General features: G+C 33.8%; 1 protein-coding gene across 3 annotated transcripts in view; it reads left to right on the forward strand.

The window, feature by feature from the left end:
- Positions 1-14217, forward strand: part of KIF16B (kinesin family member 16B) — a 341792-nt gene that overhangs the window by 78410 nt on the left and 249165 nt on the right. The window lies entirely within an intron of this gene.

Raw genomic sequence — 14217 nt, forward strand, 5'->3', positions numbered from 1 at the left:
ATAAGCATTAAAGTTACTTTTGGTATTTATTACATTTAGGTTGAGACTTGTGAAATTTTCTTCTTCCTTTTGGATCTTTTCCATTTTTGACTCAGCAAAGCACAGAATGTTGGAATATTCAAGAGCATTAAATACTTTAATACATCTCTAAGCTTTTGCTAAAACTAAAATGAAATGTGTTATCAAATGCAACAAAAATCACTTGAAACTACTATCTTTATAAAATTTACAGCCATTGCGTGACTGGTTTTCAGTAATTTCTAAACTAATAATTTTTTAACAGGTTATTTTTTACCTTTCCAAATCTTAGAAAGAGGTGATAAAAGTTTCTGACAGGAGTCACTAGTGAAGAATAACTATTTAGTAAAAACTATCTTTTTATATCTTCCTTAATTATAAATATAAGATGGTCCCAGTTTTCACTCTTTTCTAACTTTATACTGATTGGCACAACAGTGGGCTACCTGTGTTGAAAGATTCTTCTTTGGTTGAAAATCTAAGTCTAAAATCTTTCATTTGTTATTCTCTTTTGATGAGGAGTGATGAAAAGACTGTTAGGATTCCTATTTCTGGCATATTGAGGAGAAAATATTTTCTCTAGAACTGAAAAAGGCCAATTGTTGAGTTTCTTTCTGAATCACCAGCATGAATATGTAGCTAAAATGCAGTTAAACAAATGTTCGTCAAGCATCTCTTGTATGTAAGAGCCTATGCTAGTCATTCAGTATATAAGAATTAAACATGACATGAAATCTCTTGCCCTCAAGGGATTTAAGTTTAAGGTTTTTTTCATTCACTTAACATATTCAGAAAGAGATTCTGTACACAAGAGGATATTTGAAATACAAACTTTGTTCCTAAGAAGCTTATAGTCTAATAGAGAAGACATGTACTCATGTAACTATAATATAAGGGAGAATAGAATAAGTACAAATAGAGGAACAGGAAAAGTGCTATAAGATGCTATGCATAAGAGAAAGGTCTCTTTCATCTAAGGAAGTAATCAGAGAAAGCCTATTAGAAGAGGTGCTACATGGATTGGATCTTGAAAGAAGAGAGAGATATCAACTGGAAGAGATAGAGGAAGTTCATGTCAGATGTAAAGGACAATTTGAGCAAAGGCATAGAGGCAAGATAGATAGGACAAGATAAGATAAAAATGAATCACAGAATATTCTGTTTTGACTAGAATCTAGCATAAATATAGGATGAGATGACAGAAAAGGCATATTGGACTTTGGACACCAAGATGAGAAGTTATTTTTTTATTAGGTAGACTTTGGAGGGAAACAAACATTTTTGCTAAAATATGATCTGAATAATTCATTATGAAAATTACTTGGCCACTGTTGTGAAGGATCATTTGGAAAATGAGATTAGGCAAAAAGAGGAAGTGTCATGCAAGTCTAGGTGATAATGATATAAAGTGATAGGGAAGAAAGAGGGAGGATTCTAATTTGAAGGCATGTTAAAGTTAAAAAATCTTTTTTTTTTTTAAGGATAAAGGAGACCTATGCCTTTATATTAGCAATGGGACAAGTAAGTAGAAACTGAAGCATAATTAAGGAAGCTCTCAGAGGACACAGGAGATATGGAATCAGATGTGAAAGTGGAAGGTTTACCCTTAGTCAACTGGAAAGTTGTCTCATTCTCTGAAACTAGAGCAAAGGAAGAGAGATTGGATGACAATATAGAGGATTAGAGGTATGGAGATAAGGGAACTCATGCTATATAAATTAGATAGAATTCTCAAGCCTCTTTACACTCTTAAAAATTATTGAGACCCTTGTAGAGGACTTTTGTTTACATGGATTATATTTATTAGTATTTAACATATTGGAAATTACATCTTAGTATTATTATGAAAGTAGATTTTATCTTGACAGGTTACTTTTAGACCACACTTGGACAACCACTGAGGTAGAATGTAACTTCCTCCACTCTATGATATAGGTTCATTTCCTTATTCCTGAAGAATAGTTAGATAAATAGCCCGGAGAGTGGAAAGAATGCTAAGGGTTGGTAGTGAGAAAGACTTTGGTTTCCAATGCTGTGTTACCATGGGTAGGTCACATAATCTCACTAAACATTAGTTTCCTTATCTGTAAAATACAGATGCAGTCATTGTTGTCCTTGTCTCAGAGGACTATTGGCATGATCCAGGGAGTTTGTAGATGTAAAATAATTGCCACACCATAAAATGCTACAGAAATATAAATTTTTTAAGACATCATCCATATTTTCTGATTCTATTCTGGTGCTGAATTCTTTGTAGACTCATAACCTTGGGGCTAGTTTTTGGTCCTTGCCTGGTGACTCAAAAGTCATAGTTAACTGAAAATATAAAGAACATTCTGATACTTTAAGGAAGATGGATGCTTTACTGATACTTTTTGTCTGCATCATCACTTCTTGAATATTTTTGAAGCATTTGTGTTATTTTAGGAATTGAAACAGTTGGTAGCACTAGATGGCTCAGTAGATTAAGAGCCAGGCCTAGAGATGGGAGGTCCTGGATTCAAATTTGTTCTCAGACACTTTGTAGCTTTGTGATCCTGGGCAAGTCACATAAACCCTATCTCTAATTACTCTTCTGTTTTGGAACCAATATACAGTATTGATTCTAAGATAGAAGGTAAGGGTTTTAAAAAACAAAGAAACCAAAAGAATTGAGACAATTGTTCTTGTACTAGTCTCAAATTCTTGTAGATCCTTAATCCTAGATCTAGCTTTCCTTAATACAGAAGTTAGTGAGAGAAAAAATGAGATTGAAAAAAAAATTATCATTAGATTATCTACCTTTTTTCCTCCCCTTGATCGTAATGATGTTTATAGCTTTATTGTCTTTAGGCACTTTCTTAGCATTTCTCTTGTTGAGAAAGTCTATGTAGAGATCTGAACAGCCTCTTATCTTGATTTTGGAATAACTAGTTGTACTGCCAACTCTGGAGATGCAGCCCTTTTCCTTGTATCTGATGGCAGCAGGAACTCTTGGAGAGATGAAGCTATGGCCTTTGACCTAAAAAAGCCCAACTTAGTTGGCCTTTATCCCAATAAAACTTACTTTTTCTGTTTGTCAGAGTGAGTAGGCTAAGTGCCAGTGCATTTTAAAAACTTTTAAATCATTTAATTAAAGTTATTAGTATGTCTCACATATTTTTGCATGAAAAAGCAGTTCCATAATGTTAAAAGCTTTAAGTTTTTTCATTCTTAGACTGTTGCAGTATTTCTCCAAGTTATTGCTGAAGTAAGTTGTTGGGTTACCCACTCTGGAGCTCCCAGATTGCTTTTTTATCCAGTGATGTTTGATCTGAAATCATATGTATTTCTTTTGATAATCATTCTGTTTCCCATAAATTGCAATTTTTCATCATTTTTTGAGGTGTAGGGGAATCTTAATAGATGAAAACATACATTAAGGATTGTAGTAAAGCTGATATTTCCTTGTACTTTCATTTGAGATTTCTTTGCTGATGTCAGATGATCTAAGGGTTTAGATCTGGAAAGAACCTTAGAGGTTATCTTAATTTATCATTTTACAAAGGATGAATCCAGGGTCAAGGGAGATTCAGTGATTTGCATGGGATTACATAAGTATCAGAATTTAGACTGTTCCCAGGTACTGTCTACCTAATCATGCTTGTTGTGATAATATTTTAGTGCCACATTTTAGTTATATTTGACATTCTGAAGCCCTATGTTAATTTTGTATTGGAAGATAAGGATATATGGGCTAGATAGATAGGGAAGGGAACAAATACTATAAACAACAAAAAAAAACAACATTTGAAAGGTGAATGATTTAAAATGTAAAAATATTAAGGTTTCTTATTAAAATTCAATATAACTATTTTTTAGTCTAGATACTTTTCTACTTGATTTTCAAACTTTATAAAAACTTTATTCAGCTGTTGCTCAGTGACTGAAATTCTAGCTTTAAGATCAACTAACAAACAGTTTTGATGCATGTGTGATAGTTTTGATGTGACCCTAAAAGGAAAAAGTCTAGTGTAGACAGATTAGGTAACCATGGTGGTTAAGCAAGAAAACCTTCTCTACCAATCCACTGGTGTAAAGAAGGTGTCATCTAGAAACTATTGCTCATTAAATGCATAATGACATAATGCCCTATCTGATAAAAATTAAAAATCAAACTGTTATTTAAAATTCCCTTAACTGAATAAGTGAAAAACTTTGAATGAATTATTTTTATTGATAATATGTATCATTTATGTTTCTCAAGTTATTAATACTAAAACACTATACTAAGACTTTTGGAACTCCCCATTTACATATTAGATACTTGTAAACAAAAAATTATTTTAAAATTCACATTTGATTTCCTCCATCAGGAGTGTATCATTAAAGGTTATTAGTTAATGTAGTAATAAATAGGGAATTTGTAAACACTTTAAAACTTATTAGTCATTTATCCCCCATTTTAGAGTGGCAGTATGGCTCCTGATGGATATATGGAGTAGTTGATTTTGATTCCAGAGATTTGGATCCTAGTTTTAGCTCCTCATGATTTACTTTATAGAGATTTCTTATGTTTTCTTTTCTAGAGTTTCTTAGTTTAGAAAATGGAATTGTTAGCCTTGCCTGTTTCTATTTTGGGGTTAATTAGATTTTATAAATTGTAGAGTATTTTCTCTTTATTTAGTTGCCCTTTGCCAGGATGATTTTATTGGCTTAATCCCTCTTAATTCTAGTACCCTTCCTCTGTTGATTCTCTTCCATTTATCATATGTATGTGTGTATGTATATACATATATACATACATATAGCTTGTTTTTACATAATTATGCTTTTTTTCTCCCTTAAATTGTGAGCACTTGAGGGTAGGGTCCTCTTTGTCTTTCTTTGTATCCCCCATGCTTTGAGATGGTGACTTGGCACATAGTAGACTCTTAATGAACATTTGTTGACTTGGCTTTATTTGCTCCATATGTAGCAGCTGTTCTTGCTACTTAGTTTTGGAGTTGTCTTATAAAGCTAAAGTTTAACACTACTCCAGTGTACATTTTACCTTGGGTTTCCATAGATGCCTTATGTGTTACTTTAAAAAACTCACTGAAAGTGATTCTAAATTAAGAGAAAAGGATATAGAACTATTCTTTTCCCTCTGCCACTTTCTTCCTGCAACCGATTTGTACATGTACCTTTTGATTATTCTGTACTGACATTTCATAAGTTGTTTTTTTTTTAAACCCTGGGGTGTGCTATCATGGCTTCTGAATAGTTGTTAAATTTTTTCTTCAGAATAAATGGTGAGTAGTTTGGGGTATAGCACTGAGCTGGAAAACTTCCTGGCAGATGGCATGCACAGAATGGGCTGTTTTTGTTTAATGCCTGGCTAGAGATTGAATTAGGAATTAGTAGTGAGATCTTATTTAAGAAGCCTTGGTTTACTTTTCTATTTTTAAAAATATGTCTTATCCCCTACTATAAAAGATTTGATTTGATGATTTCTTTAGTGTTCATTGTCCTACAAAGGGGTTCTGATAGTTGCTCACTAGGAACTATGGAGAGGCATATCTAGTAATAGCATTGTAATGACTTTATGATACAGTGTAATGTTGGAGGACAAAACTAACACTCATGCTATAAGTTAACTATTGTAATAGAGAGAGAGAGAAGGAGAGGGGACTTGAAAGATGCTGGGACCAGAAAACCAGCTGCTTTTGGGAACTGATTTCTGGGCAGCCCTTCCCTTTTCCTCCACTAACCTGGACAATTTTAATGGAGTCAGTCCTGACCTGACCAGAGGGTAAGTCAACCCCTCCCAGCCTTCTTACATTGAATTGAAAATCCTTCCTCCTATTACAAAAACCTTTAAGACAGTTCTTCTGTAATTTAAATTATCTAATTTATTTTCTTGAAAGGAAGAGAGAAAGGGTAGAGGGTAGAGGGACACAGGGAGATCCCTGCTAACTCTTGTCTATGGCCACTTTTTGATGGTGGGATCAAAACTGTCTTCAAGGAATATAGCTAGAGTTCTCGTAAGGGAAATTATAGTCCAGGGTGATCTTCAGTTTAGGGCAAGAAACTTTCATTCAGCTCAGCCAGACAAAAGGATATGAGAAGAATAACTCTCATCCAGCTCTTTCCCAGAGTCTTAGATAAGAGACTGACCAGAAAACTCTCTGGCCAACAGTTTTTCCTTTTGAATCTTCAATGGAACTCTCCCTTCCCCCACTGGTCCTGAATTGTTCCATTTGCCCCTCCAGACACATTTTCTTCAACCTTTGCAGGTCTCCCTTGTTCTTGGCAAATTCCTTGTTCACACTATATATATCAGATTTTAATTGTGTGGAATTATATCAAGGCTAGGAGAAAGAATGATTTATATACCTTTTGTTTTGAACTGAGTTGGTGAAGTGAGTTAATGAAAAGAGTATAGGACTAAGTTGTCTTCTAATGTCTAGTGTTCCACTAATTTACTGTGCATGATGTCACCTCTCTTGGGTCTTCATTGGTGAAATGATGAATTGGATTAGATGATTTCTGAGGTCCTCTTCATCTATAACATTCTGTGAATCTATAGTGATACACTACATGATAGCCATTATTACTAGTATAGTTTAAGTAGAAATGATGCTACAACTTTATTACCCTATTAGGTGCAGCGTGGGAATGTAGAATGGCAAATATCCACATGAGAAAGAAAAAAACTCAATAAAGAAAAGTTCCCATTGGAACTTTTTGTATACAAAGTACAATGAAAATTCAACATTATTTTTGTTTAGTTTTAGATAGTATGATTTTTTGTTGTAGAATGTCAGAGTCTTTACAAAAATTGGTTGTTCTGTGTTTCATCAAGACATATTTAACTAGTTTACTTCTCTTTTAAGATCAGGTGTAATCAATAAAACTTATCTCTCCAGAATAGAAATCAGTATGAGATTTTCTTGCCTTTATATAATTTTTGCATTTCTAATAGAAACCCTGTATGTATTACTTTAATGTAATGGATTTGAGTACTTATTGTAAGTAGTGGCATCACTGTGCAGGAATATGATACATGAAGGTTCATGGAACTTGACTCCTGTGTGGTAGAACCTTGTCAGCAGGAAGTTGCCTGGGGCTCCAAAGTTTTGAACTCTAGAAAACAAAGGGTTGAAGGAAACCCTCTGTTTTGACTGATATGAAATTCAATTTAATCTAAACATTTTCTTTGCATAGCATTTGCAGCTGTGCTTAAGTTTTTATTTATGAAAATAAATTCAATGTAGTCATTGGATTAATAAGGGTACATCTTTTTTAACTACAGGTTATTAGCTGCATTATGAACAAATGTTTAGATACTTCCAGCTTGAAATCCTGACCTTAAGTAGTCATGCATGTTGTTTATACATAGTCATAGTGAATTTAAGAAGATAAAGGTTCTTTTACTTTCATGGACATAGCACTTTAATTCTGAATAGAAAATTAGTTTCTTTTAAAAAATAAATTATATTGATATAATTTGTTATATATCACATTTCCCTTGCTATGCTTTCCCCACTCCCTTTCAAAAAGTCATTCCTTGTAATATAGTGTTAAGAACTGAAGAATTTTTTTTAGAAAGGTTACACAAAACTAAATGATATATCAATGAGGTCTGATGTTTGCTAATGCAATACCCCACATCTATGGTCCTCCATTTCGGCAAAGGACTGGGGGGTAGTGAGGAATATGGAAGTGAGGTATGGAGACTCCAGTGTCCAGTTTCTTCATTCAGTTTAATTTTTTTTTGTTTTCATTGTTCTGTATACTTACACTGTTGTAGGCATTGTGTAGATTGTTTTCCTGATTCTGCTTATGTCACTTTGTATCAGTTTATGTGTCTCTTCATGCTTTTTGTATTTATTTTATTGTGATTTTTAATAGCATAATAACAGTTTGTTACATTTTTGTACTTTCCTTGCATATTCCAGATTGTTTTCGTTCAAGTTCATAACTACCAACCATGCATTAGTGTGTGTATTTTTTTTAAAGCTCTTGTCTAAATAGAGATTTGATTTTCCATTGACTTTTTTTGCAAAGATGGAGTGATGTTCCCAACTTCTGGAAGGATTAGGTGCTACCTTATCGTATAATGGATAGGTATATATAGTAGTAGTCTCTCGGTAACCGAGGATGACGATTGTCTTTGTGCGCTTTCATCTGTGATGTAGATGAGTGCGCACACTTGAAATCGGATTGATTTGCAAATATTACAAGCACTATATAAGTGTTAGCTATTATTCTGAGTTAAGGATCTTGTTTCCATTTTTTCCCTAATTAAACTGTGACATAATTTTCCTGATTTTGTTATATTAACTTGATTCCCTAATTTTCTCATCAAAAACATAGTGAGAGAACTAGTCTTCAAGTCAGTATTTATGAAGCAAATACTATAAGACATTGTGGTACATATTGGGAATACAGTACCAAGATGAAAAATAGACCAGTAGATGGCTTAGTTGATAGCATGCTGGGGCTGGAGTCAGGAAAACCTGAATTCAAATCCAGCCCTCAGACACTTCTTATCTGTGTGCCCTGGGACAAATCACTTAACCTTTTATCAGCCTCAGATTCTTCAATTAGGAAAGTGGGAATAGTAATAGCATATACCTCAAGAATAGTGTTTGAGAATCAAATAAGATAATATTTGTAAAAAGAACTTAGCACAGTACCTGGTACATAGTAGGTGCTATATAAATGCTAGTTATAATAATAATGAAAGTTACTATTACTAAACAAGAGTCCCTGCTTATTAAAAACTTATATTCTAACTGGTATCATAGAACATAAATATAAATAGGAATTATGCAAAATATAATGATTAGGGCAAAAAAAGAGACCTGGACTAAGTTATCTAGGAAAAATTGATAAAGAAGAAAACACTTTGACCTGGGGTAATCAAGTTAGGTTCATAGATTATATGACTTGAATAAAGAGAAGGGTTTTTAATCGGAAAACATGAGAAAAGGAATATATTCTCCACCTGTAGTCATGGAAGTAGACTTTTGGCTGGAATGGAGTACATGAATGGTAGTTAACATGTATGAAGTCTCAAAAGGCACAGTGGAGCCATCTGGCTCAGGATCTTTAATGGAAGACGTAATGAGTTTATATTTTATTCTGAAGATCAATCATCTCTAGATATTTTTCATTGTGTATGCCTATCCATAAAGTATTTTTTGAGTCTGCATTCCTAATACATATTTGTTTATAAGTATGTACATATTATTAATATCTAAATAACAAATCACAAAATTATGAATTTAAGAGGATGAGACATGAATTATACTATATTTTAAAATAATTTATTTTGATTCAATATATCAGTGGCAAAAAATCTTTTTGTTCTTACCTACAATGAATAATGATTTTTAATGAAAACAGGTAATTGAATTTGATTCATTATTTTTTAAAAAACTTGATTTAACACATTTTAATAATAATGAACCAAAGGTCTTGTTTTAATTTTAATTTATTTCAGTAATTGCTTTCAATGGCTGTCATATCTGGAAAATATTCTTCACAAAGATACATAGTTCCAGGTGGAAGATGTGCATCATTGGCTGTCCTTGTTATGATACTCTTTTTTTTTCCCAGTCCTATCCACCATATACCAAGATTTTTGTTGAAATTTGACTATTAAATTTCCATCTTCCCTTATGTCATTTAATCAATCTTGAAAACTAATTGGAAAGTGTTTTCATTTTTATATATTTTAAACAAATAATTTAAAAAACCTACTGAGATGGTTTCAAAGTGAATGAACCACCTTTATAACTTTACTTTATGGGGATTAAATTGTCAGATTGGTTTAGATTGTCATTATTTTTACCTTATCAGGTAAAAGAGCTTCTATTAAGAGTGAAATGGCAACTCTGCCATTTTCTTGTTGACTTGTGCTTGCATTATTGGAATTATATTCAATTTATAATTTCTTTGTAGTAATCCTTTGAAAGCTTTAAAAAAAAATATCCATGAGTAATGTAAAAAGGAATTCTTTAATTTAATGGGGAATCTGGAGGTCCTCTTACCATAGAGATGTGTAGGGATTAACTAGCCCACAGTGACAGGAAGTAGGAATCAGAGAGCCCCTTGCTGAGCCAGTGTCAGTTGTAGGCTGTTAGTTGCTGACAGTGTGGAGAGGGAGTTGCTCACAGGTAGTTAGTTGCTGGCACGGTTGGCAGTTACAGAGAAATTGGCTGCTGAGCATGATTTGGTCATTGCCAGGTGGTTGCTGGTAGTGTGGTTAGCATTTAGTTGCTAGAATATAAAGGCAGGCCTGAGCTTACTAAGAGGGCTTTTGGCTTTAGCCTTTAGAGGGCTTTTTACCTCTGGAATCTCTAGAGAGCAGAATGTTTGTCTCATAGGCAAGGATCTGCTGTCAGTTGGCTACTGACACTTTGGGCTGCTGTAGAAAACTCATTGAAGGAGTGAGTGAGTGGTGGCTGTCTATTATTTTATGGAGTTAGTGAATCATTTATAGCTAGTAGAGGTTAGATAGGCCTGGTGTTTGCCAGGCAAGAAGAAGCTGTCCTCAGAAGACAGTTAGAAGTAGTTATTAGGAATTTTAGGTATATTTATAGGATATAAGATTAGTAATCTATCTTTCCTTCCTTTACTATCTTCTTTTACTATCTCTTCTAATTAAACTAAATTGTTAATTGTTAAAAGCTGCTAGAAAATTTCTTTTCTCTGGCTTAAAGGGATAATATTCACAACTACTATATTTTCATTAAAACTTAAATTATTAAAAGCTGTCTATTTTAACCCTTACTGTCAGTTAGTAAACATTTAATAAATGCCTATGACTTGCTAGGCATTATGCTAAGCCCTTGGGATACAAATACAAAGAAAGAAGCCCCTAACTTCAAAGAACTTACAATCGAATGGGAGAATATAACAATCAAAAGGAAGCAGAAAAACAGGGACTGTGAAGAGGGGAGGCAGGACACAATAAAGAGAAGACAGGAGAGAGAAATTCAAAGGACTGTGGGCCCAGTAGGAAATGAAGAGTGAGCTGACCTGGTCACACCTTCCTTAAATGGAGACTCTGGGGAGAAACTCCCCACTCTGCCCTCCAAACAGAAAGATCCAGGTATAATTAGATAATATAATCCACAAACCTTCCTTTCTTGGCATATGGAACTCCATTGTTGTAATACACTGAAAGGGAACAGTGATTGAGGCCAACTCTTCTACTTTGTGCAGCAACTATTTTCCCCTCAGTTTACCTTGAATCTATGTGTGACATAAGGTCATCTGATCTATGGGCCCAGTGAGAAATGTTAGTCTGTGTATTAAATATTAGTGAAGCTAAATTTTTCTCTTTTTTAGATAAAAAAGCATAAAAATAAATGCTCTAATATTATCCTTCCATACCCCAGTGGATTGACCTGTCTATGTTGGTATGTACATTGTATCTTGGGAACGTGGACAATGAGGGGATTCCAAAGATTCCAAAGGTCTTTGGTAGGGTAATGATATAGTTATGCTTATGCCTTTGGAAAATTAATTTGTAAGACTGTGAATTGGACATCTTGGACAGTGTCATACTTGACCATTGGTGACCTTTTGTAACTTATGATAGTTTTTTGAGAATATTTCCCTAGATAACAATCAAGTCTATCATTTTATTATTATTTTTTAAGAAAGTTTTTTGTAACCTTCTGTCATTTTAAGTCCCTTTCATATTGTCATATTGAACTATTTCTTGTGACAAATAATAATTGCAAACGTCTTATAGGGACTACATTTGAAAATTATGTAATATTCTCTCCTACTTCTGCTTTTCTGCGTTGTTTTTTTTCCCTGAAATCTTAACTAGTTTTTCAGTTACTCATATTTTTCTTAGTAGCTTTCCCAAATTTAATCATGTCTCTTACATGACTCCAAATTGCTTTCCAGAATTGTTGGATCATTTTATTTGTTCCATCAATCGTATGCCAATATGCTTATTTTCCCACAGTCCTTCTAATACTAAATGTTCCTTGTATTGGGGTACCAGTTTTCTTACTACTAATGATTTGGAGCATGTTTTCTTTGGTGATTTTAAAAGTTGTTTATATAATAGGTTATAGTTTTATAATTTACATTTTTTAATTGTTCACACCCTTTAATCACTTATCTATGGAAGAATAGTTATTGGTACTATGGATTTGTATTAATTCCCTATATAGTAAGACATGCTTAAACCATAAATAAACTTCTAACAAAAAAATTGAGATGATTTTTCACGCAAATTTTTTATACATTCAATGAATAATTCTAATAATACACATCATATTTTAATTACTTCTAGTCTGAATCAGATTTTTGGATTTTATTTTCTTATCCATTCTGATATTCTCCCCCTCCCCTTTTTTTCTTTTTGGAAATGTAATACATTCACTTATTTTTTTACTGTCATTGCTGAATTTTCTGTATTTTGAGCGTTTCCTATTCCTTAATGTAGGAACTTGTTTCTAGGATATCTCTCACTTTGCCATCTTCCTTGGATTCCTCTCACATCATAAAGTAAGATGTAATTTTGTTAATAAAAGACCTAATGTGGTTGGATGTTACTCTAAATGCCATCAGCCATTGATTGGTGAAGTATTCAGAGTGGAAGGTGTAATCTGCTAAGGACTTTTCACTTTACCATTGTAGTTTTTGGTCAATTGTAACTAGTTTAAAATTTCTTAATGCTGACCTACTACTTTGTACTTTTAACCTCATTTGCCTCATTAATTATAATGTTTAAAGTGACCAAATTTCTGGGGAGCTTAGAGATGTATAGAGAGTGTTGGGAAGAATAGATGAATAGGTCTGGTTTTGGAGTGTGGTGACAGCAGAATATTGTGGGGCTTTCTTATTTGTTTCCACAGAATAGACACAGACAATGTATAGTTTGTTCCCAGGCAATATTTAATTAAAAGAAAGTGATATTTGATATACAATATCATTATTATTTTAAACTTTTCAAAATGATTTTACATGATTTTTCATTTGATTTTATCTGTTTTCAAAACAAAAGATATTGTCACTTGTATTAACTCTATTAAGCAGTTATTAACTTGTCAGTAAAGGTTTTTCAAGATAAAAGCAAAATAATCAATAAATTCTGTGTTTCCTAAAGAGTATTGCCATTACAATAGTTTGGAGGAGAGATAAGTAACTGGAAGGGTTTTTGACAAAGCAAGGTCACTTTTCACAGAACTAGCCCCTGAGATCAGACTCTTTTCAGTTCACCTCCTCTGAATGTGATGCATTGTTGAGCTTGTTTCTGGTTTCTCTTCAAAGAGGAGGTAGCATTAGACAATCTTAACATGAGAACCAATGAAACCATCAAGGGTGGGAAAAGAGGAAAAGGGCAGAGTTGTTTTTGTGGGATTGGGACATGGGGGGACACCCGCTCTCATCTATGTACTTTATACATTTTTTTTGGTACACAATATTTCTCTTTTCTACTACTGTTGAAGGAATAAGCCATTTCCAGCTGTGTCCATAGCTATCATCCTGAGACACAACCCCTGTGTAAATGCCGCCTGGCAACTGCTCCTGGGGTGCTACCAAAGATCGAGAATTTTAGCAGCCCATGAGCTCCATTAAAATCAAAAGAATAACAGAGCAGCCAAAAGACAAAACAATAGAAACAAACCCCGCCAATGTAACCATAGGCACATTCAGAGGCTTGGTATCTCAGACTAAGGGGATATTCATCCTACTGTATGCTGTTGGGATGATCAAAGGCTGTGAGATTATAAGAGAGCATTTTGTCAGTCACTGAGGATGTTTGTGTTTGAGAAGAGAAAACTAAAAGCAGAGGATGTGATAGTTCTCTTCAAATATCTGAAGGGCTGTCATGTGGAAGAAGGATGCTGCTTGTTCTGCTCAGCAGTAGAGAGAGGATCCAGGAGCAGGGGACAGGCATCTTGGCCATCTCCTGGAACGCACCAGTATATGCTGACCCAGACAGACAGACAGACAGACAGACAGACAGACAGACAGACAGACACACACACACACACACACACACACACACACACCTCTTTTCATATGCATTTCTCTCAACAGCGCACAGCTGTTATCCTGATCTTTTGACACTTGCATTTTTACCAGGTTCTGTTGAATTTTCCTTACCTGGTTAAATACCCTGATTAGTTATTTTGTAAATTTTTTTTTTTAATCCTTACTTTATGTCTTAGAATCAGTACTCAGTATGGGTTCCAAGGCAGAAGAGTGGTAAAAGCT

The sequence above is a fragment of the Monodelphis domestica genome, chromosome 1, assembly GCF_027887165.1.
Source record: "Monodelphis domestica isolate mMonDom1 chromosome 1, mMonDom1.pri, whole genome shotgun sequence".
NCBI classification, from domain to species: Eukaryota; Metazoa; Chordata; class Mammalia; order Didelphimorphia; family Didelphidae; genus Monodelphis; species Monodelphis domestica.